Source organism: Echinops telfairi, unplaced genomic scaffold, assembly GCF_000313985.2.
Source record: "Echinops telfairi isolate 266 unplaced genomic scaffold, ASM31398v2 ScPeMD7_7468;HRSCAF=8506_0, whole genome shotgun sequence".
Classification (NCBI taxonomy): domain Eukaryota; kingdom Metazoa; phylum Chordata; class Mammalia; order Afrosoricida; family Tenrecidae; genus Echinops; species Echinops telfairi.
In genome coordinates this window covers 30,036,827-30,062,256 of record NW_022111369.1, presented here as the reverse complement: position 1 = coordinate 30,062,256, position 25,430 = coordinate 30,036,827, and the positions used below count along the sequence as shown (strand labels likewise).

The 25,430-nt window shown below is 40.4% G+C and overlaps 1 pseudogene; it reads right to left on the bottom strand.

Moving 5' to 3' along the window:
- Nucleotides 1-10,450: 10,450 nt before the first annotated feature.
- The window catches only part of LOC101651660, a 36,089-nt pseudogene continuing 21,109 nt past the window's right edge, over nt 10,451-25,430 (bottom strand).

Genomic DNA, 25,430 nt, shown 5'->3' with positions numbered 1-25,430 from the left:
AAAAAAAAAAAGAACTGGGTCATGGTAGTGGGGGAGAGGGAGCATTCAGGAACTAAAGGAATGATGTGTTTCATCAGTACTATACTGCACCCTGGTTGAATCATCCCTTCCTTGTAACCTTCTGTATGAGGATGTCCAATGTCTACAGAAGGGATTTGGGTCTCCATTCCAACCCCCCCACCCCACCCCATTCACATCAATATAATTGTTTGTTTTGGATCTTATGATACCCGATCCCGTCGACACCACATGATCACACAGGCTGGTGTGCTTCTTCCATGTGGGCTTATTTGCTTCCCTGATAGATGGCTACTTGTTTAACTTCAAGCCTTTAAGACCCCAGATGCTATATCTTTTGATAGCTGGGCACTATCCACTTTTTTCACCACATTTGCTTATGCAACCATTTTGTCTTTAGTGATCTTGTCAGGAAGATGAGTAACAAAGAGTGCCGGGTTACTAGAACAAAGTGTTCTTGTGTTTGGGCCTTGAGTAGAGGCCCAAAGTCTGTCTCCTATCTTAATACTTTAACATATAAAGATATGTACATTGGTCTCTATCCTTTCATTATAGATTAACATATTTACATGTATACATGCCTATAGCTATACCCCTATAATAGCTTTTACTTCCTACATCTTTCATTTATTTCCTTTCACCTTCTTCCTGTCCCACTATCATGCTCACTCTCCACTTGGCTCTCATTAATTCCTCTTGGATAGATTGCACTTGATTAAACCCCACCAGGCCTCTTCACCATCATTTTTAGATCCTTTGTTGTTCCCTCATTCCTGAGTATTTTGTCTTCCTGCTCCCTCTCCTCACCCCATCATTTCCCATGTCTCCCCAGGGCTGCCAGTCCCACTGTTGTTTTCTCCTCGGGATTGCTGCCCTGCCTGTCTTATATAGAGAGACTTAAGGCGAAAGAAAAGAAGGGGGAAAAAAACTCCACCAATATTGGTACAGTGGTTTTGTGTATCCCAGCTTCTTTTTTTAATGTCATTTAATATTCTGCCCATACAATCCTTAATATTTCTGCTCAGGCTTGATTTCTTTTCTTTAGTTCTTTCAGCTTGAAAAATGCTGAGTTTTGTATTCCTTTCGAGTTTTCTAGCTGTAAGTCTTTGCATGTTCTATTATAACACTTTACCTTGTCTTCTCAAGCCACCCTTTGAAATCATCTTTCTTTCTTCATCACATTTTACCATTGCTTTAGTTTTTTTACACTCAAGAACAAGTTTCAGAAAATATTTTGGCACCCATTGTGGTCTTTTACGTTTTTCTTGTCTTTTCTATGGCTTGTTGCTTTCTTTGTGTTTGATATCCTTGAAGTCATCTTCTAACTCATCTGGTTTTCAACCATTAGTGCATCAAATCTATTCTTGAGATGGTCTAGACATTTAGATGGGAAATGCTCAAGGTTGTACCCTGACTTGTTTTAATCTTCTTTAGGTTCAACTTGAACTTGCAAAGGAGTAATTGGTTATCTTTTTCACAGTCAGCCCTTGACCTTATTCTGACTGATGATATTGAGCTTGGTCAATTTGATTCTCATGTATTCAATCTGGCAGAGTTCACTTATTATTTCATGTTTGTATGTTTGTTTGATTTTTATGTTATTGAAAAAGATATTTCTGATGAATGTCATTGGTCTTGAAAAATTCTATCATTCAATTGCTGGAATTGTTTCTGTAACCAAGACCATTTTCCAAATATTGATCCTTTATTTTCACATTCCAGTCACTAATAATTATTAATGCATCTTGATTGCATGTTTTACCAGTTTCAACTTTAAAAGTGGGTAAACATCTTGAATTTCTCCTTTATTGGCATTAATAGTTGGTTCATAAGTCATCTTAATTGATCCTCCTTCTAGGCATTTGACTATTAACCTATTACTGATAGCATTGTACTTCAGGACAGGTCTTGAAATGTTCTTTTAAACAATTAATATGACACTGTTCGTCATTTGTCATCATCAGCCTCTTAAACTACAGAATTATCTTACTTACGATGCCCAATACCAGTTCATTTCAGCTCAGTAAAGTAACAAGAAGTCCTGTTAGCATAGTGGATTGAAAACTGCATAGTTAGTTAAACAAAAGGTTGGTGGTTCAAATCCATCAGCTTCTCCAAATGAGAAAGATGCAACTTTTGACACCTATAAAGATTTCTAGTCTTGGAAACCATGCAGAACATTTCTTCCCTGCCCTATAGGGTCACTATGAGCCAGCATTTATTGCACCAAACTGAAACCCAAATTCAATGCCATTGAGTCAATACTGACTCATAACAACTATATAGGACAGGAGAGAACTGCCCTTGTGAGTTTCCCAGACTGTAGCCCTTACAGGAATAGAATGTTCTGTCATTCTTTCATGGAGTGCTGGGTATGTTTTAACTACTGAACTTGCAGTTAGTAGCCCAATTCATATCCACTATGCCACCAGGGCTCATATGTACTGGAAGCAAAGGATAATAATAGTATTCCGTAGGATATCTATCTTTAAGAATTTAGTTTCATTTTCAATAATTTCTAATTTTCTTGGACTCATTCATCATACCTCACACTTTGCTAATACGAATGGATATTTACAGCTATTTTTTTCTCATTTTGAGTCATACCACACCAGCGAGTGAAGATCCTGAAAGCTTTATTCTACCTACACTAGCTAGATTGACTCTGCTTCGAGGAACTGCCCCTCCCAATCACATTCCGAGAGGCTGTAACCTCAGAAGTCCATGTTCCAGCACTGTAGCAGACAATTTCTGCAGCTGTTCACCAAGTCTTCACTGGCCAGTTCTTCTGGGAATCGGAGAGAGCAGGTTCTTCTTCCCAGTCCGTCCGGTCTGTCTTATGCTTGAAGTTCTGTTAAAACCTATCCCCAGGAATGATACTGCTGGTATGTGAAATACTGGTATATAGTTTCCGGCATCACAGCAGTATTTAAGCCACCAAAATACAAGAAAATAAAATATAAGTGGTGTAAAATATATCATTAGGTACTGATGTTTAGCCAGCAGGGTCAGAAAGTGGAACAAGTTATATAACATTTGCCCTGCAAAGTATGCTGAAAGGTTTAATGTTGTGATTTGCGAAACTGTGCTTCACATACCCATAATGGTCTTTTGTAAAGCAAACTTCTTATTGACTTATAACGTATATATCAGAAAAGAACAGAAAATCCAAATAAATACATTGAGGGATATTTACAAAGTGAAAACAACTATATCTCTGCTACTCAGTTTAACAACAAAAAGAATCTCAATATCCCCAAAGCCATATGCCATCATACTCCATCTTCATTCTGAGCTATTCCAGAGGTAAACACTCTACCGACCTCTATGACTCTGGCTTCCTAGTCAAAAAGAGTGTGTGAACAACCACTCAATAGGACTGGGCAACTTGCAGTCTCCCAAGAGTATTAATGGTTTGTGGTTCTGCTGGGAGGATTGTACCTTGAAATTAGCAAGGGGATTTTTGGTGAGTAAAGCATCCTGCTTCCCAGAGGTTTTTAGAGAGGAAGAGCATGCCTCAGGACCACAAAGGGCCTGGAGCAGAGTGCTTGGGACTGGAGCCCCAGTGAGAGGAAACTTCCCTGTGAGATAGGTCAAAGGCTCTAAGACTCATGACAGGCCACTAGAGCCCAAACCTGTGGTAAGAGGCCTGAAGGGAGCCTGGAGGCAGAGCCAGTGGCTAAGAAAGTCTTTCCGACCTGATTGCAAGGGCTTGCACTGCAGGGTTGGAAAGGCTTCAAGACAGAGAACAAGCTGGCTGCTTTTCTGGCTATGAGCTGGGCTAGATCATGGTGAAGCGGTCCATCAAGAGGCCAATGGCAGATAGCCTGGTGCCAGGGAGCGCTGACAGTAGAAAGCAGCTAACAGAGCTGAGTGGGCGGCGAGGCTGGCTGTGAGCTGGGCCGACCATAGCACAGAGACCTGAAAGCAAAGAGCAGCAGCGAGAGCGCTCCCTGCCAGCAGATGCCCCTCGCTGCCGAAGGAGAAATGTTCTCCCTACTTCAGGGAAGCCGTTTACAGCTTGCCTGTGTGCCTCTGGGTCCTGACTCCAAGTTGTTCTTGCTGCTTCCAACTTGATCCTGAACCCAAGTTTTAGCCTGTTACTTCCCCAATAAGCCACATGACTATGGTATGATCTGTGAGTTATGTGTGGCCATGACAATGACTGATCAAATCCAGCGGAGAAGCAGAGTGTGCTGTTGGATGAGTGGTTGGTGTCAGAAATCACACGAACGTGGGAAGGTTAAGAGATGCCTTCATAGGGCCAAGTTTGTGCGGATGTTGATTCTTGTCCCTTGGGAATTTAGAGGATTCTTACCCTGTGCAACACTAATGTAAATGGGATGTTTTTCCCCATCACTCAAACAGGATGATACCAATGAAACACTGCCTACCACTCATATAGCACTTTCCACATTCTTCCTTGTGTGGAACTAATTTGTGGGCCTGTGCCTGATATTCTATTCATGCTAAATAATATGTGACGCATATCTTGATCACTAGCTATCTGAGAGGCAAATAAAAACAATGATGAGCAAAGCTGTAAGACACACAAAGTATTTAATGCTAGAGAGGGTGAGGAGAGATTCAAACCCTCACACACTGCTGGTAGGACTGTAAAAATGTGCATTCATGGTAGAAAGCCATATGGAATGTCCTCAAACAACTGAGAATACAAATACTATATGACCCAGAAATCCTTTTGCTGGGTCTATACCCTAAAAAAGTAAGAGCCAATGCATGAATTGATGTACGCCTACCCACATTCATCACAGCACTGTTCAAATAGCAAGAAGATGGAAACAACCTAAATTAGTGGAAGAATGGATAAATACATTTTGGTACATACACACAATGGAATTGTGTTGTTGTTAAGTGCCACCAAGTCAGTTGTGCGTTATACCTACACCAGAATGACCCTAAGTACAATAGAGCAAAACTGCCCTGGTCCTGATCACAATGGTTCTCTTTGAACCCACTGCTGCATTGCTGCATCAATCCATCTCATCAAGGGGCTCCCTCTTTTTCCACCGCTCTTCTGTGTTACCAATCATGGTGTCCTTTCCTGATAACATGCTCAAAATATACAAGCCAAAATCTTGCCATCCTTGCTTCTAAGGTAGATTCTGGTTGTATTTCTTCCAAGACAGAATTGTTTGTTCTTTTGAATGACTAAAGGGTAACAAGGGAACTGTGAAATACTTCATGATATGGGTGGTCTTGGAGAATATTATGCTGAGTGAAGTTAGTCAATCACAAAAGGACAACTATTATCTGAGACCACTGTTATAAAGGAAAACCTAAGACAAAGGTTTTCATGCCAAAAGAACGGTCTTTGATGGTCACCGAGCGCACTGGGGGGGTGTTGTGTGAGAAGCAACAGGGAGACAGCCGAAAATCAAAGTGGAGACAGGAAGAGCCATGGGGAGCTTTGCTAATTATTTCAAGTTGTTGAATACAAAAGTGATGATCTGAAATGTATGTAACCTCCCGCCTAATTCACAATAAAAAGTTTAAAAATCGATGGGCTGTGGAAGGATTGTTTTATCTTTCAAATTAAAAAAGGTGCTAGGGGGAAAAGAAAAGCATGGAAATGGCATATTGAAATAAATAGGGTACGTAATTATAAAAATACGTTTGTTTGGTCATAGAAACTATCCCTGAAGGAGCATCTCAAATATTGTGTTGCCTATAACATTGTAATTGAGAGTATGACGGAATTTTCTAGGTCTAAATTGTGGAGATTATGAAAGCCATTGAAAGTTCAGTGCAAAAACGGAAAAAAAAAAAAAGAAAGTTTAGTGCAAAGTCATGACATATATTTTTTAAATAGCTCATTGGCACTTCATCCACTTATCATACACTTCAATAGTTCAATCGTATCAAGAAGAGTTGTACAATCATTACCAGAATCACTTTTAGAATGTTTTCTTCTACCTTGTACTCCTTGTTATTTGTGTAATTATTCTTTTCAGTTGTGTCAAAAATGTGCACAACAAAACATTCTCCCATTCAACAGCTTCTACAGAATTGACCTTCTTAAAAGCAGTGTTTTAGAAAGATCACTCTGTTCAAAGATGCAAAAACTACTGGGAAATAAAGACTGCATTCAAGGGATGGTGGCAAGAAAATTTATGAGGAAAAGACCGTGGAAGAAATCCTGTAAAGGAAAATGTTGTGGTATCTGGGGACTGATGGAGAATGAAAGCCAAAGAAGGCAGAGCTAACGTCAAAATTCCAGCTATGAGAAACTGAAACCTTCGTAAAATCATTCATGGAAATTAGGAGGGCGGAGACCATATTTTACAACTCAGCGACCTCACCTTCCTATGACACACTATTGAGTCTATAAACCTTTTATTGCCTGGAGAGATAAGAGTGAGAGTAACCAAGGTCAGAAAGATAATGAATCTCAAATAACACTTTATGATTCCTTATGCAATGCCTTTATTTTTTTTAACCTCTCGACATCATATTAAATATTCTATTAGATGATACCAACAAAATTAAATGCTTATTGCCTCACCCAGAACTGAATCCAGGGAGGGGCCCACATTTACCATGCTTACCGGCTACCCTGCCCTGTCAGGGATTGTGAATTTGAAAGGAGACTTTGCTTCTGGAGGAAAGTGTTGTGGGATTGAGACAGAGACCAAGGCTAATCGTAATGAGCATCACAATCTTTGATGTGGTGAAAAATTGCAAAATGGTTCACTGCAGATTAGTAAGAAAACACAATTAAGCCTGTGGTTTGCCTTGCTTATTGGGTAAATCCAATATTAATCTTACCTATGTCTCACGGGGGTTGTGTTTTTGTCAAATGGAGTTTGACTCGTGGTGCAAGAGTAGAACTTATTAGGCTGTAATCTCTGAGAGCAGATCGCTAGGTCTGTCTCCAGTGGAGCTGCTGGTGGGTTGGAACCGCAAACCACTGGGTTTGCAGCTGGACACTTAACCATGTGACAGCACGGCTCCTGGGTATTTGACCTCTGGGTGGCTCAATTCCATAACTCCTACTGTGGGTGACAATATCTGTGTCACAGAGGGGAATCGAGATACGATAAAACGGTGTTCATTTAGAACACACAGAATAACCTCGATTTTTCCCAACGCTGATAACAACAGTTACTATTTCTAGATCCCTTGCTGCTTGCTAGACAGTTTCCCAAGCGTGAGGAGTCAGTTTTTTAACTCGTTTAATCTTCACAATGTCCTTATGTTGACTCTACTTCATAGGTGATAAAACTAAACTATAATGAGATTAAGCAACTTACGTTAGTGCTGATATGAAAAATAACGGTGCTTTATTTTCTGCCAGACCTGCTGGAAAGAAAAGCATTTGGCAAGAAAAAGTACAGAAGTTCATTCACACTTCAAAATCGCCCTCAACAACAATGGATACAACATGACAATAAAAAGTGTTGCTGTTGGTGAGGCGTGGTCAAGTGCATTCAAACTCAGAGTGATCTTGTGTGTTACAGAATGAAACGTTGCCTGATCCTAGAAAGTTTCAAATGCAAGGCAAATCTTTCCAGAGAAGGAATTCCAAATAGCAAATGTGACTAAACTTTGGGGATTGAGAGCCTCGAGTCTAGCAAAGGGCAATGTTGGCAAGGAGTTTGGCTGAATCAAGGGAACTCAAGCTAGAGCTCAGAGGAGCTTGCTTCTGAGGGCTGGGCTGGTAAGTGGGACGAGACGATGTGAGTCTCTGTTGTGTGGTTGGGGAACTCAAGGCTAGAGACACAAAACCAGTGAGGAAGCCTTGGGCCTGCTGCTCACCTGCCCATTTTGACCCTCTGACGCTTCTGTAGGTCTCTAAAGGCTACAGTGAGTGCTGAGAGCACTCTTGGCTATAAAGTCTCAAGTCCTATGGTCTCTCTAAAGAGCTTTTGTTTTATTATTTTTCAATTTTATAGCAAAATTTGTTATTTGAATCATTTTAAGTGTGCCTCTCAGTGGCATTGGTTAACAATGCTGTATAACCACTCCCACTCCCCAAACATTGTTCATCATCTCAGAATCCACATCAACTCGATATCTGTAAGTTGGTTTGTTTGGGGTATATTGTTCAATTTTAAGATGATTTCTGGTGATATTTTTAGTGTAAAGTGTAAAATTATCTAAGGGTGATTGTTTCCATTCATCCTCCATAGCTCTAGAAAGTCTAGCACCCACGAGAACTTGAAATTAGGGTTTCCCCTTTGGAATGAAGATTCTTCTGGGCAATCATTGATCAAAACTGTCCAGTAGTGGTAGGAGAGCACCATCCAGTTCTAGTCTAATGGCAAAAAAGAGGTTGTTGACAGAGGCAGCCTGCCACACATTCTGTATTCTCTTCCTCTTTCCGTTGCTTCAGGTGACTAGAGATCAGTTGTTGTGCCTTCAGGGATACTTGGAAGCTTTCCAGGTCCCAGGAACCATGAACAATGAGGTGGAACAGAGTAATAATTCCTTGTAAGTATGACAGGGAGGCTGGGGGAAAGCAGGGAGCTAACAATGATGAGTATAAGAATGAAGAAACTATTCTAAGACTGATTGTGGTGACAATTGTACAACTACCCTTGATGCGATTGATCGGAATTGTTTGAAGGGTTTGTTAATTGTATGCCAATAAAATGATTGAAAAAAACACGGCATGTTATTGCGCCAATTAACTGGGATGCACCATGAAACCATGACCCGGACTCCCCAAGGCAGGGAATCAAATTCCGGGAGGTGTTTAGTTGCGCATAGCAACTTCGGTAGTTACACTTTAAAAAAATTTTGTTATTGCTATAGATATCTCTATTACATAACTATAGTTCAGTACCATTTTTTACAGGTATGTAATTGAGTAAAGGCAATTACAATAATAGGTCGTGCAACTCTACCCTTAATCAGTAGGATTTCTCTACCACCAGTTACCACCCTTCTTCCCAACCCTGGTAACCACATATGAACTTTTAACCTCTAATACACTTGCACGTTTTCCTGGCATTTTATGTAAGTGAGGCTGTACGATATTTGTTTGTTTGTGATTGGTTTATTTTCCTCCGTGTGAGATCTTTGCATTCGATCTATGTTATACCATGTATGAAGACTTCGTGTTCTACAGGTTTTGTACTATTCCTTTGTACACATGTGTCACAGTTTATCTAGTCATCTGTTAATGGGTTTTTAGGTGGCTCCTATTTTTAGCAAATGTGAATAATTTCCACATACTCGCCAATATTTGTTATTTTTTGGCTTCTGGTTTTATGTGTTTGTTTTCCAAAAACTTATTTCCATCAACTCATAGAGACCCAGCAAGACAGAGCAGACCTGCTCCTTGGGGTTCTATGACTATACATCTTGATGAGAGCAGGTAAGCTCTTCTTTCTATTGAGGAGATGCTGCTGGGTTTGAACCACCAGCCTTGCAGTTACCAGCCCAATGTTTAGCCCACTGCACCACCAGGGCTCCTTTAGCCATCCATGTAGGAAGGAAATGATATTTAATTGTGATTTGCAAAAGGTTTGCTTCACTCTGATAGCTAAGGATAGCTATTTTCATGTGTTTGTTGGCCATTTGAGAGCCCTTGTTGGTGAAATGTCTATCCATGTCCTTTGCCTACTTTATGATTGGATTGTTTATCATTTTTGTTGCTAAGTTGTCAGGGTTTTGTATATCTTTTTGGTTATTAGATTCTTATCATATACAGAGTCTCTGAAGATGGTCCTCCATTCAGTAACTTGGCTTTTCACTTTTCAACGAAAGTCATTTGAGGAAGAAAGTTGAACATTTTTACAAGGGCCAAAGTTATTTATTTTGTTTTTTTCTGCTTGAGCTTTTATTTTTATGTTAGGTGTTCCCTTGTTGTACGACCTGGCAGTATTACCCCTGCTTGGACTTCTAAGAATTTTATTTTTCACATTTAAGTACTTCATTCATTTTTAATTTGTTTTCGTGCGTGTTGTAAAATATAGACTTTGTTTCATTTCTCTGCATGGAGAACTCCAATTTTCCCAGTGCCACTTATTGGAGAGATTCTTTTCTCCCATCACGTGAACATAGCACCCGTGTATTAAAAAATCAGTTGATGTGTGGATTTACTTATGTCCTCTCATTTATAATACATTTGTCTGTGCCTATTGTCTTGTTGTTTTTATGACATTTGAAATTCAGGTAACTTCCTTTAAATTGCAAGCACCTTCTTAAATCCCTTTGTTACAAACAGGGCAGGAGCGCTTCTAGGTATCGCAGGAAGTACATTTCTAGGTTAACAGACTGGACTTCGCCTTTTTATTTTTTGAAGAGTGGTGAAAAATAGATTGTTTGCAGAAAACATCATCTACATTTGTACTCAGTGGTACTGAATTGGTGGCAGAAAGACTTAAGGACATGCCGACATCTTAAAGCAGTTCTATTTTCTTGGATTTTGGATTTTGGAAGTGTCTAAGAGTGTTGTCAGTCCTTAATCTCGGGTGCCCAATAGTACTGAGTGTCCCATAGCCACGATTGAATGTTCTACAACAAGAGTCCATCTGCAGCCATACTGGGTGTTACTGTAGGACAGAGAGGAGTGGCTTTTGTAAAGAAGTTCACGTATCTAAGTGCAAGAATTAGATGAACTGGCTCCGTCATCCCTATGATAAGAGACTCCTCTTCTTTATCAGCAACATTTGTTGGTGACAAATCAATGTTTCCATTTCCAACTTCCCCAATTGCAGAAAGCTTCACTCCATCTTTTACACAGGACATGACCACAGCATCTCCAATATGCCCGAGAGCTCAGCAAATATGTGCAAATTCACCAGAAGGCACCCTTACTCCACAGCCATGTACTCAGATTCTGCAATGCCAAGTAATTCAACATCTCAATCCGTTAATTCATTTCACAGACTGAAACATTTTCCTGGCTTGGTGCTTTAAGTACTAGTGCCAAGGTGTCCGCGCTACCTTCTGCCCTTCGTGTGAGGATGCCTTCATTGTCCGCGCACTTCGCATTTTAGGAACACTGGGGAGATTCACCCCCCTGGTGAGGTTGCTGTAGCAGCAGTAGCTATCGGTATGGAGACTTGGAGCACAGCGGGATGAGTTCATGCTCTGTCTACTCATGTCTCTATAGCTGATGGCCCAGCAGGCTCGTCGTCTCTGAGGTCCTTGAGAGCCTCCAGTACGTTCTTCAAGATGGAACCCTGGACTGCGTGTGCCTCAAATATGGTGGCAAAGTCACAAAGGCAGGGCTACAGGCAGGTTGAAATATGGAAGTCTAGCTGGGTGAGGCCTCGCAAGGATCAGCGTGAGACCCAGAAGTTGGAAACCAAGAAGCACCACCGGTGTCTGCTGTTTTCCCGATGCCAGGCTTTTTTGATTGTGGTACCTGTGTTGTTATGGTGAGGCCTTGACCAGTTAGTTCCAGTTCATAGTGACTCTGTGTACAACAGAATGAAACGCCGCCAAGCACTGTGTCATCCGCACCATTGTTATTGTGTATTTTAGCCCCTCTTCAAGTCTTCCTCGCTTTCAGGAAGCTAGGTCTTGTTATCTGCTTATCATAGCTTATTAACCAGCCTTCCTCTCAATCTGTTGCCACATTCTTCTTTAGACATTCCAGCTTCTCAGATTATTTGGTCAGTATACATATTGATAAAGGTCATACCTATAATAGAAGAATACAAGCCTGACACACACCTCTCCAGACTTTAAACAATGCCTTATGCCCTTGCTCTAATCAGTCCACTGGCTCTTGTTCTATGAGCAGGTTTCACATTAGCACAATGTCGTGTTTGTGAATTCCCATACTTATCCACACAAGTGGATGCCTTTGTGTAGTCCATACAGCGCAAGTAGGCTTTCAGCCAAAATCCATCTGATGTAAGCATCCATCCGATGTTTTCTTGGGCTCTCTTTGAAATTCTCTGTTCATTCAAGTCCTCTTCTGAATCCAGCTTGAATTTCTGGCAGCTCCCTGTTTGCACCCTGCTGAAACCCTTTTGGAATCATTGTCAGCAATGTTTTACTTGCATGAGATATTAATTGTTTGATAATTTCTGCATTCTGTTTTGTCATCTTTCTATGGAATGGGCATAAATATGAATCTCTTCCAGTTGACAGGCCAGGGGGTTGTCTTCTAAATTTCTTGGCATATATAAGCGAGTGCTTCCAGTGCTTCCACAATTTGTTGAAATATTTTGGGTGATATTCTGTCAATTTCTGGAGCCTTTTTGTTACTAATTTAAGTGCAGCTTGGACTTCGTCCTTCAATATCATTGGTCTTCGATCATATGTTACTCTTTGGAATGGTTGGACAATGACTTTTGTTTTGGAACAGGATCTCTGGGTATACCTTCCATCTTCTTTTGATGCTTCCTGCATCATTCAATATTTTGCTCATGAAATCTTTCAATATTGCCACCTGATGCTGATTTTCCTCCCTCAATTTCAGCTTGAGAATTCTGAAGCTATTCTTTTTTGTTTTCTAATTCCAGGTTTTTATACATTTCTTCATTATATTATTCTACTTTTTCTTCTTGTGCTCCCTTTGCAATGCTGTTTAGCACTTTTGCTTCATCATTTCCTCCATTTGATTTTGCTACTCTGCATTAAAGAGCAAGTTCAGAGTCTCTTCCCGTATTCATTTTTGTCCTTTCTTTTCAATGACTTTTTGCCTTCTTCACGTGTGATATTCCTGATGTCATCGTCCCACAGCCCCCATCAGTGGTATTCAATGTGTCTAATCTGATCCTCAAATGTTCTACAAATTCAGGCTGAATAAATTCAAGGCTATATTTTGGTTCTTGTGGAATTGTTTTAGTTTTATTCACCTTCAACCTTTACTTGCATATATGTAATTGATGGACTATTCCACAATTAGAGCCTGGCTTTCTTTTGGCCACTATTGTCTCTTCCCACAGCTGTAGGCAATGTAATTCCTATGTATTCCATCTGACAAGGTACATATGTTTAACACATTTTTATGTTGTTAAAAAGAAGTGTTTGCAACAAAGAAGTAATTGTTCTTGCAAATTCTATCATGGTATCTTCATCTTGTTTTTCTGTCACCAAAGTCATATTTTTCAAAGACTGATCAATCCTCTTTGTTTAAAATGCCTGCACTCCAATTGCAAATGATAATCAATGCATCTGATTGTGTGTTCCCAATTGCAGAAGTCTTCAGCTTCATCGTCACTAGCTTTGGTAGCTGGTGTGTAAACAGAATCATGGTTGTCGGCATATGGATATTATCCTATCACAGACAGCACTGCACTTCAAGATAGAACTTGAAATGTTCTTTTTGATAATGAGCACAGTGCTATACCTCTTGAATCTGTCATCCCCTGCATAATGAACCATCTGATTATTTGATGCAGAATGGCAAACACCAGTCACTTTTGGCTCATTAGTGGTTAGGATATTAATCTTTGTGCATTCTTATTTCTATTTTCAATTTTTAAAACGTCAATGTTGTACATTCCAGTTGCTGATTATTAATGGTTATTTGCAGTGATTTCTTCTCCTTTTTTTCAGCCCTACTCCACTTGCATGCTGCACTCCACCTACATCTTTGAGGTCGACTCTGCTTCGAGGAGGACACTCTTCCCCAGCCATATTTTGAGGGACTTCCAGCCCGATGAGCTCATCTTCTACATCTTTATCTGACAATGTTCCACTGCGATTCCTAAGGCCCTCAGTGGCCAATCCCTCAGAAGTAGACAGGCTAGTCCTTCGTGCAGCCCTTTCGGAGTCTGGGAGCTCACCCGTGGCTGGTTCACTCTCAGTGGCCCTGATGGTATTTGAAAGACTGGTGGCATTTCTTCCATCATCATAGCAACACACGAGCCATCACAGTGCAACAGCGTGGAAGAAGAGCGGTGGTTTTTGCTGTGTTATGCTTTAAAATGAGGAGGTGTAAGTCCTCCTATTTTATTATTCTCTGTCAACATTGCTTTAACTATTCAAGCCTCTTGCTATCTCATATAAGACAGGAATTATTTTCTATTTCTGCAAATAAGGCTGTTGGGATTTTGATTGTGTTGAATCTACAGATTTCTTTGATAGTGTTGACAGATTACCAATGTTAAGGCTTTCAGTCCATGATCATGGAAAGTCTTTCCATTTATTTATGTCTTCTTTAACGTCATTCAGCAATGTTGTATAGTTTTCATTGTATAAGTACTTCATGTCCTTGGTTAGATTTATTTCTAGGTTTTTTTCTTTCTCTTGGGTGCCAATTTCCTAATTATCTTCTGTTCAGATTTTTTTATGGTGGGTATATTGAAATCTAACTAATTTTTTGCTTAAATTCCTCTGATAACTTCGAATGTTTTCTTTTCTTTCAAAAGCATTTTATTTGGAGCTAATACAGATATCATCTCACTTATCCAGAAGTTTCCTGGTGGATTCTTTGAGATTTTCTATGTATAGGATCACATTATCCACAAATAGAGACAATTTTATTTATTTTCCAATCTCGATACCTTTATTTATTTATTATTTTTATTGCTCTGCTTTGTATTTCTAATATAATTCTGAATAGGACTAGTGGCTATACATATCCTTTTCTTGTTTTTGTAACCCAATTTATTTTATTTTATGTAGTTAGAAAAATTCCCCTTACAAAATAAAGTACCTAGGGTCCCTTACTTAATGCAATCTCTGTGGAATTTTAACAACTCTCTCCATTGCTGTAAAGCAGGCAGGTGAGATGCAGGTGTCACCCAAAAGGGCCTTATCTTATCTCCCGACTGCTGGTGAGGGAGAGCTCGGCCCTGCAGCTGGTTAGCCAACAAAACCTCCTGAGACTAGCCTCAGATTTAAAAGACCGTTACTGTTCTGTTTGCTAGTTCATGATCGACAGTTGTTTCCTATGATTACCCTGAAACTTAAATTAATGTAAAACATCTGAATGCGACGCCCCAAAGTATAAATCCAAAGCCCAAAGTATCTATTCTTGGTGAATTCTGTTTCAAATTGGGCATCACAAAGACTGTTTCGCACTGCTGTGGTCTCCTCGCTGGTACAGCTTCAAAATACAAACTTATCTCTCTTCATCTGACATGGAATTTCATGCTTCAGGATAAAACACCTGCATTTCAGGTAGCGTTTGCTGTTTAAGGGGAGAGCTCTCAGTCTTTCTCCATTAAGAATAGTGTGGGCTGTTGTCGTTTCTTATATGTCCTGAATCACATTGAGTTATTTTCCTTTAATTCCAAAATCTTTAGGGTTGTCATCATGTAAAGTGTTGGACAATGTGATTCTTTACCCTTGTCTTATTGATATGTTGTTGTTGTTGTTGATAGGTACTCTTAACTTTGTTCCAACTCATAGTGACCCCGTGTACAACAAATAAAACACTACCTGGTCCTGAGCCATCCTCACAATTATTGTTATCTTTGAGCCCATTGTTGCATTTATTGTGTCCATCCATCTCATAGAGGGTCTTCCTCTTTTTCACTGTCCCTCCAATTCACCACGTACTATGTCCTTCTCTAGGGAATGGTTTCTCCTTATAACATGTCCAATATCTGGTGAAATCAAGTTTCACCATCCTCCCTTTTAAAGAATACTCCATCTGACTGATTTGTTAGTCCTTCTGGCTGTGTACGGTATACGCAATCTTCTTCACCAATTCCATATTCAAAGGCACAATTCTTCTCCAGCCTTCTTTATTCATTGTCCAGTTTGCACATGCATGGGAGGTAATTAAAAATATTGTGGCTTGAAAATACCACACTTCAGTGCTCAAAGCTACAGCTTTTCTTTTTAATATTTTAAAGAGGTTTTCTACAGCAGATTTGCCCAATGCAATTTGTTGTTTGAGTCCATGAGTGCTGCTTTCAATGGTGTTGATGTGGATCCAAGCAAAATGAAATCCTTAGCAACTTCAGTCTTTTCTCCTGTTAGCATGTTCATGAGTCCGGTTGTGAGAATGGTGGTTTTCTTTATCTGGAGGTGCAATCCGTACTGAAGGCGGGTGTCTCTTGATTTTTGTCAGTCAGTGCCTCAAGTGCTCCTCACTTTCTGAAAGCAAAGTTGTATCACTTGCATATTGCAAGTTATGCATACATTTTATCTAATTTTGATGCGGCATTCTTCTTCATATAGTCCAGCTTCTCAGAGGACTTGCTCAAGATACAGATTGAAGCAATATGGTGAGAGGATACAACCCTGACACATGTCTTTCCTGATTTTAAACCATTCATGACTCTCATTTTCTGTTCAGATGACTGTATCCTGGTCTATGTGTAGGTTTTGCATGAACACAATTAAGCATTCCAGATTCCCCATTCTTACAGTCAAAAACCTTTGAATAGTCATCTATCCTTCATGGGTGATACTGCTGGTATTTGAAATACTCACAGTTGAGCATCATAGAAACACACCAGTTACCACAGTACAACAAACTGACAGTCAAGTGATGGTGGTGTTTATAGATGTTTTAAAGCTGATGGAGGGAAAAGGATTTCCCACAAAGAATGAAGAATCTGTGAGTATTGAAACTGGCTAACGCATTCAGCTGCTAACCCAAAGATTCAAGGTTTGAGGCTACCCAGAAGCACCTTGAGAGAAATGCCTAGCATCACCTTCTGAAAAATTAGCCATCAAAAAGTCTACTCTGCTGTACCTGGCTCACCATGAGGCAAGTCCACTCAATGGCAACTGATTTGTACAAAGGACAGACAGAGAAAACTTCTAATTAACAATAATTTTATTCTTAATTGACAATACTTTTACTCTCACCTTGAATTTTGTGTTCCTTACTTCCAGGTGTGTAGGTCATTAACGTGACAATAGTTAGGTAATAGATTCTTTACTATTGTAAAACCATATAAGATGTTGGATAATCAGATATCTGATTATCAAGGAGTAGATATATTGGGCAGCTGATTCCAACTAATACAGTATGGAACTAGGGAAGAAAGATAAGAGAGGGACCACAACCAATATAGGACATAGCACAGGCAGCTGGAGCTTAAGCCTGTGGGGTAACTCTGGGAAATGAGTTAAAAGACCTTAGAGTTTTCATACCAAGTGGTGAGATCAATGCAATATTTATATACCAATTCATAGGAGACATTAGTTGAGGGCTTTTTCCATGGGATATTAACTTTCAGACACATCAAGCCTACAGTCAGATTAGGCAACTGTGTTAATCTGGGTAGCCTAGAAAAACAAACCCAGGGAGACTCATATGGGTAGAAGGAAAAAGTATATACAAGAACAATCGAACATTGCGAAAACATCCCAGTCCAGTCCTGATCAAGACCATAAGTCCAATATTAGCCCATATGTCTGACACCAATCTATAAATTCCTCTTTGGACTCATGAAACACATGCAATGATGCCGAATGCAGGAAGATCACAGGCCAGTGGGTGGGAAGTATTGTAGAGCCAGTGTCATTGTAAGCATATCAGGGCTGGCAGGGGTCTCCACGTGGCTTGTCCAGGTCCAGGGTTCTGGCCTAAGGGTAGGTCCTTGTGGCTTCTCCACCTCCCAGGGGTAGTGCCATGGGTCTTGTCAGTAAAGCATCTCCAAGGGAGTGAGCAGAGAGAGAGAGAGAGAGAGAGAGAGTCTGTCTCCCACCTCCAAGGAGGAAAATACCAGAATTCTGAGAAGGAAAATATGGGAATTCCCAAAATCCTTAGAGCAAGGCCATGCCCACACGGAAGCCTCATTGGCTATGACCTGATTGACAGCATAGACTTCACCCCTTCGCTCTTAAAGCTCTGAAGTCCTAAATTGACACCAGATTATGTAACTACCACAGCAACAGTCACCATAAACAAAGAAAACCTCTGGCAGAAGATATAAATGCTGCCAGACGGAAGATAGACTGTGGGGAGATGCACTCTGCAATGGTGTCATCTGAGGGTGTATGGATCGAGGGTAAAGTTAACGTGTTATGTTAATTAGAGCAAGAATGATCCCTAATGTCCATGTATAAGCTGTTATGTCAGTTAGCACTTATTAGCTTTAAATTATTCCTTCATTGCCATGCTTGATGGTACTGGAGCCAGACCCTGTACACATATCTTCTTTGCCACCTAAGCTAATGTCAGTGGGCGGTTCTGCAGAAACACAGTTTCTCCCCTTGGTTTCAATGTACTGTCTCTCTCTCTCTCTGTGTCTCTTGGCTCCTCAGACATAGTAGCCATGGACCTGCATGAAGACATCCAGTAGGCCAAGCTTTAGCTCAGACTGTTGACACCCCGGTGGGAAGCCTTCTGTTTTTCAGTGCTGGGCTTTGATTCCCTGCCTACTAACTTCAGACTGCTTCTCTGTATCAACTCTGACCCAGGACAGCCAGCAAAGTTCTCTGTTGTCCAGGGGATCATAATCATAGTCTTTCCAGGGACATAAACATTTTGCCTCTGGGAGGGAGCCCATTCCAAATGTTTCCTTCGTTGGGCATTGGTAGTCTATGTAAGTTTCACTGCTCTCCTCTTGTGGCTGTTGCTGCTGTTGGGTGCCATTGAGTTGGCCCTGCCCCATAGGGACCCTCTGCGGGACAGAACAAAGCACTGCCCAGGCCCGCACCGTTATCACGGAGCTTCCAGTGCTTGCGCCCATGGTTGCGGCCACTGTGACAGTCCATCTCACCGAGGGCCTTCTTCTCTGTTGTTGCCCCTCTGCCTGACCAAGCATGATGTTTATCTCCAGGGACTGGTCTCTTCTGACATGTCCAAAGTATATAAGATGAAGCCTTGCCATCTTTGTCCCTAAGCAGCACTTTAATGATGCTTCTCCCAAGACAAATTTGTTTGTCCTTTTAGCAGTCCATGGTATTTTCAATATTCTTCTCCAGCACCATAATCCAAACACATTGATTATTCTACAGTCTTCCTTTTTCTATACCCAACTTTCACATGTATATGAAGCAATCGAAAAGGCTATGGCTTGGGTCAGGTATACTTTAATACCCTAAAAAACGTCCTTGCTTTTCAAAGTTCTGAAGAGGTCTTGTGCAGCAGATTTACCCAATGCAACTCATCTTTTGATCGCTTGACTGATGCTGCCATAAGCACTGATTGTGAATTCAAGCAGGACAAATCCTTGACAACTTCAATCTTTTCTCTATTTATCATGTTACCTATTGGTCCAATTGTGAATATTTTGGTTTTCTTTACACTGAGCTATAATCCATACTGATGGCTGCAATCCTTGAATTTCATCAGCAGGTACTTCAACTCCTCCTCACTTTCAGCAAGCAATGTTGTGTCATCTGCATATCTCAGATTGTTAATAAACCTTCCTCCAGTTCTAATGTTCTATCTTCCCTTAGCAGAAATAAATATTCCTTTAGATAAAAAGCCCCCCATTCAAATGATTGCTGTGATTTCTGTCTGCTGACTAGAGCAAGAGAGGTAGAGTTCTTATAAGAACCCTTCAAAAGCCATCTCCTTCACTCACCATCCACCCTAAAACCAAACATCCACTATGTGCAAATTTTGAAAACAATGGTCAAGAAAAGATACATATGTGCATTATAACCAAAATTAGATGACGTTGTTTCCCCTCAAGTTGATAGACCTTTAGAGACGCCATAGGACATAGTAGAAGTGCCCTTAAGGCAGTGGTTCTCAGCCTTCCTAATGCTGGTACTCTTTCATGCAGTTCCTCATGTGGTGGTGACCCCCAACCATAACATCATTTTCATTGCTACTTCATAACTGTCATTTTGCTACTGTTATGAATTGTAATGTAAATATCTGATATGCAGGATATATTTTCATTGTTACAAATTGGACATCATTAAAGCATAATGATTAATCACAAAAACAATAGGTAATTAAATATTGTGAAATATTTCTTTCTAATGACAAATAAATGAAATTTTGTCTTGAAGCATGGCGTAGCATGGGTAACAGTCTTCACTCCAGGTACTCGTATGTGGGCGTATCTGCATGTAGGTGGACCCATCTGGAGACAGATAGAGGAGCGGTGTCCTAAGACCATCAGAAATATATGCTTTCCAATGATCTTAGGTGACCCCTATGAAAGGGTCGTTCAACCCCCAAAGGGTCATGACCCACAGGTTGAGAACCATTGCCTTAAGGACTTCCTAGGCTGTAATCATTATGAGAATATGTCTTTTATGCTAAGGAATTTGAAACATTAGCCTTTTGGTTAGCAATTAAGCACCTAACTATTGTACTACCAAACCAAAATCCATTGCTGTAGAATTGATTCTGTCTCATTGAACCACCAAGACTCCTGACCTTTCCTAGTATCTGTGTTAGCCTGGGTTAACTAGAGAAACCAATGCAGAGACACATGTGTATAAGAAAGAGCGTTATATAAAAGAGCAATTGTACATCGAGAAAACATCCCAGCCCAGTCCTGATCAAGTCCATAAGTCCGATATTAGCGCATATGTCTGATACCAGTCTATAAATTCCTCTTCAGGCTCACAGAACACATGCAATGATTCCAAATTCAGGAAGATCACAGGCCCAGGGAGTGGGATGTCTTGTAGATCCAGTGGCGGTAGAAGAATCTCAGTGCTGGTGTGGGTCCAAGTGGCTCCTCCAGCTCCAGAGCACTGGCTTTGTCAGGGAAGTTCCATGTAGCTCCAACAGGAATGTCTCTTAGGGAGAGTGTATGTCCCGCCTCCAGGGAGGAAAACAGGAGTTCCCAAAATCCTCAGGAGAAGGCCATGCCCTCACAGAGGCCTCATTAGATATGACCTGATTGACAGGCTAGACCACCCCTTCGCAAGTTGACATGATATTATGGAACTGCCACAGTATCATATGTTAATAAAGTTGTTTGAAGAATTTGGCAAAAGATGCGGCTCCAGAAATGGACAGAATACCAATTAAGATATTCCAACAAGTGAATGCAACACTGGAAGCACTCTCTTATCTATCCTGAGAAATGTAAAGTCAATTACTTGGCCAACTGGATGAGATCCATATTTGTGCTCATTTCAATTTGGGGAACCAATGGATGGCAGAAAACACTGAACAATACCACTACTATCACATTCAAGTAAAATTTTACTGATGCTAATTGAAAGAATGACTGCAGGAGTGCATCAACAGGGAGCTGCCTAAAATTCAACACATTTTTAGAAAAGATTACATTGTCAAGGATGTCATTGCTAGTGTTGGGTGGATTTTGGCTAAATGCAGAAAGTACCCGAAAGGTGTTTCGTTATGTTTTACTGAGGATGAAAAAAACTCATCCGAGTATGTTTATGGGTAACATTGTGAAGAATGGGAATCCCAGAACAATTCATTGCGCTCTTGTGGAACCTGTATATAGATGAAGAGTCTGTTGTATGAACAGAAAAGGGGAAACCACAGCTTTAAAATCAGGAAAGTTGTGCACCAGGGTTGTAACATTTCACCATATTTATTCAATCTCTAGGCTGAGCAAATAACCTGAGAAGCTGGACAACATTAAGAAGAATGTAGCAGCAGAATAGATGGGAGACTCATCAATAATTTGTGATATGCAGATGATACAATCTTGCTTGCCAAAAGTGAAGAATAATTGAAGGAATTACTAATAATCAGAGGCTACAGCTTTCAGTGTGGATCATACCTCAACAGAAAAGAAAAAATCCTCTCAGTAGAGGACATTATGATAAATGGAGACAATACTGAAATTGACAAGAATTTTATTTTACTTGCATCCATAATCAACACCCACCCAAACCAAAAAAGCCAAACTCATGCGTTCCAGTCTACTCTGACTCCCAGCACCCCTGAAGGACAGAGGAGAACTGCCCCTGTGGTTTTCTGAGACTGTAACTCTTTCTGGGAGTAGAAAGTCCTTTTCACGATCAGCACCCACAGAAGCAGTGGAATCAGATGATATATTGTAGTGGGCAAATCTGCTGCAAACAATCTCTTATAACATGTTAGTGAGAAAAGATGTCATTTTGAGGACTAAGTTATACCTGATCCAAGACGATTTTCACCATTTCATGTGCGTGGGAACATTGGATTACGAACAAGGAGGATCAAATAAGAATCGGTGCATTTGAAATATGGTAAGGAGTATTGAAAGTACATCCAATAAAAGATTTCATCAACAGTTTTTAGAAATCAGTAAATTATTTGGAAATTTTACAAGTGCACTGATGAATCATTAAGTCACTTGAAAAGAAGTTTCATAATATACAGTTTGAATTATTTAGTGAGTAAAAAAAGGAGCATGGTTTACATTTTAATTTATATATATGTTTTTTACATTCCTATTATGGTCTTACCAGGAATTAGATCTCAACAAAAAAAAAGAAATAAAGAAAAAACAACTCTGCCTCATTACGCAAATCTCATTACCATCAAATCCATTCTGACTCATCGCAGCCCTGTAGGACAGGGGAGAGCTGACCCTGTGGGTCCCACTGGAGTAGATAGCAGCTGGTGGCTTCAAATAGCTGACTTCGCAATTAGCAGCCCAACCTGATCCTCTATGCCTCCAGGGCTTCGAGGAAGTAGATGGCATCCCACCATTGAATAACTCGAGGAGAAATTAATTCACGATTCACAAAGGTATGGGTAGATATCTAGAAACTACAAGGAATAGGGCAATTTTCTAGGGTCAGTAACAGCCCTGAAGGAAAAAGCTGGATAGTTACTGGAACCCAAAATGTAAGGATGGAGTGTGAGGAAGCATCTGTGATCCTTGGTGGAAGGGTATGGCCAGCTGAGATGAAGTATGAGGAAAGAGCCAGAAATTTAATACCCCAACCCCCCCTCTGCTCTTACCATTTGGGGCAGGTGCCTCCTGTTGGCTGAACTCAACAGAAGCCAGAGGACAACGGAGTCCATTGATGCAGTCAATGCAGGTCACTCCTGGGGCTGAGACCAAAGTCAGAAAAGTGGTCTAAGCATGTTATCTAGAGCATCATTGGAAATAATCACTTTCCACAAGGGAAGAAAGTGTCAATTCAAAAATATATTCATAAAATAATATTACTCTACTGCTATTAGAATGAAAGCACTAAAATACTATCATGTGAACAAACAAAAAAGCATAATCCTGAACAAAATGGAAATGCTATATAAAGTATAGTCCAAATAAGTCTGCCAAAGTAAATCCACATAAGGTATTAAGCAATACAAATATGTGGTTATAATATAAATACAAAAATATACCCATTGCTGGGAGGCTATGGATGACAGTGAAAGCCCAAAATTCATTCGTCAAGTCCCCTCATGGATTAAGTATTCATTAAACTCCCTTAAACCTTTGACCAAATATGTGAATAGTTTTGTATTCAGACAAAGTGCGTTGGAAAGTAGTTAAAATTCAGCATCTTACCATTTGTTTTCCTTTTTGACCCATTTTATCTTGTTCTAGCATTTATTATTTTCTGCTAGGATTGAGATTGTGTGTTTTATTCTGTTGTCGCTGATGGGGTATTTTTTGTATGACATTCGTTTTATGAAATCCAGCATAGATAAACCTACAGAAACATAAACCATATTAGTGGATCCTTAGGGATATGACAGGGGAGTTCGAGGGGAAATTAGGGGCTACTAAGAATGACTACGGGATGAGGAAAATGATCCCAAGTGGATTGTGGTGATGGTTACACAACTCTTTAATATAGCTAAGCCATTGAATTGTCTTATACACATGGTACACACACATATAGATTACATATAGAATGGTAGATATAGATAGATAGATAGATAGATAGATAGATAGATAGATAGATAGATAGATAGATAGATGCAATCCACTGCTGTTGCGTGGAGTACAGCTCAAGGCAGCTCTGTAGGACAGGATATCTCCGTAGGTTTCTGAGGCTGTGAGTCTTTACTGAGGCACATTGTCTCATCTTTCTGTAGAGGAGCACCCAGTAGACTGGATTCTCCAGCCTTACAGTTAGCAGCCCAGCAATTCACCTACCGCACCACTGCACCGCCAGCACTTCTTAATTAAATATAAGCAAAAAAAAACCCCCAAACAAACAAACAACTCACTCCATTGTTATAGAATTAATTCTGACTCACAGCATGTTAAAGGTCTGAGGCTGTAAATCTGTAAAAGAGCCGAAAGCCTCATCCTTCTCTTTCAGAGACACTAGTGGATTCAAGTTGCTGACCTTGCAAGCAGCTCAAAGGGAAATCACCACCTCTCACAGCAATAGAGTCCATGCTGACTCACAGTGACCCCTGTGGGTTTCTGAGACTGTAACAATTTACAGGAGTAGAAAGTCCAGTCTCCCACGCAGTTGCTGGTGGTGTTGAACTGTTGGCCATACAGATCATAGCCTAATGTCTGCACCACCAGGACTCCTTATATAAATAAGTATACCAAAACCCCAAACCAACCCACTTCCATACAGTTGATTCTAACTCATCACCATCCTACAGGGCAAAGCAGAACTGCTCCCTATGTTTTCTGAGGCTCTTTACAGGAGCAAAAGCCTCAACTTTCTCTCCTACAGTGCCTAGTGGGTTCCAGCTGCCACTTCATGTCAATAAATAACACATGGTGTCACAAGGGATCCTTACATAAGTGTTGTTGTTGTTGTTGTTAGGTGCTGCCCAGTCAGTTTGGACTAATAGTGACACAGCAAACACTGCCTGTCCTGCACCATCATCACATTTGTTATGTTTGAGCCCATTTTTGCAGCCACTGTGTCAATCCATCTCCTTGAGGGTCGTCCTCTTTTTGGCTGCCCCTCTATTTTACCAAGCAAGAGATCCTTTTCCAGAGACTTGTCTCTCCTCATCACATGTAGGCCAAACAATTCTCCTCTTCCTCACTTCTAAGGAGCATTCTGGCTGTACTTCTTCCAAAACAGAATTGTTTGTTCTTCTGACAGTCCTTGGTACTTTCATTGTTCTTTACCAACACCATCATTCAAATACATCTATTTTTCTGCATTCCTCCATGCTCATCGTCCCACTTTCCCATGCCTAGGAGGTGATTGAGAACACTGTGAGTCAGAGAGACCTCCAAGTGACATCTTTGTGCTTTAGCACTTTCGAGAAGTCTTGTGCAGCAGACGAACCCAATGCAGTATGTTGTTTGATTGCTTCACTGCTGCTTCCAGGTCGATCCAAGCAACAGGAAATCCTTCACAACTTCAGTCTTTTCTCCAGAAGTATAGTACCGTGTGATGGAAATACCATGAGTAGCATACAGGCAGTGGCACATAAGAAATAAATAATGAATTCATGATGATGGCTATTTCTTAGGGAGGCGGAGAAAGAAATCAGGGAACGGTTTACAAGGGCCTAGAATGTATCTATTATTTCTTGAGGTCAGGAAAAATCCATATGATATGAACCTGTAACTGTATTAAGGTTGCTTTAAGATTTCATTCTTGGAAAATTTTTATACATGCTCCATAGTAATTTGAAAAGAATCATAGTCTTCAGTTGATGAATGCAGGATTCTACATAGGTCTGTTAGCTCATATGTTCATTGCCCGTGCTTGAACTTATCAACTTGAACTTGATAAATTATGCATTTATC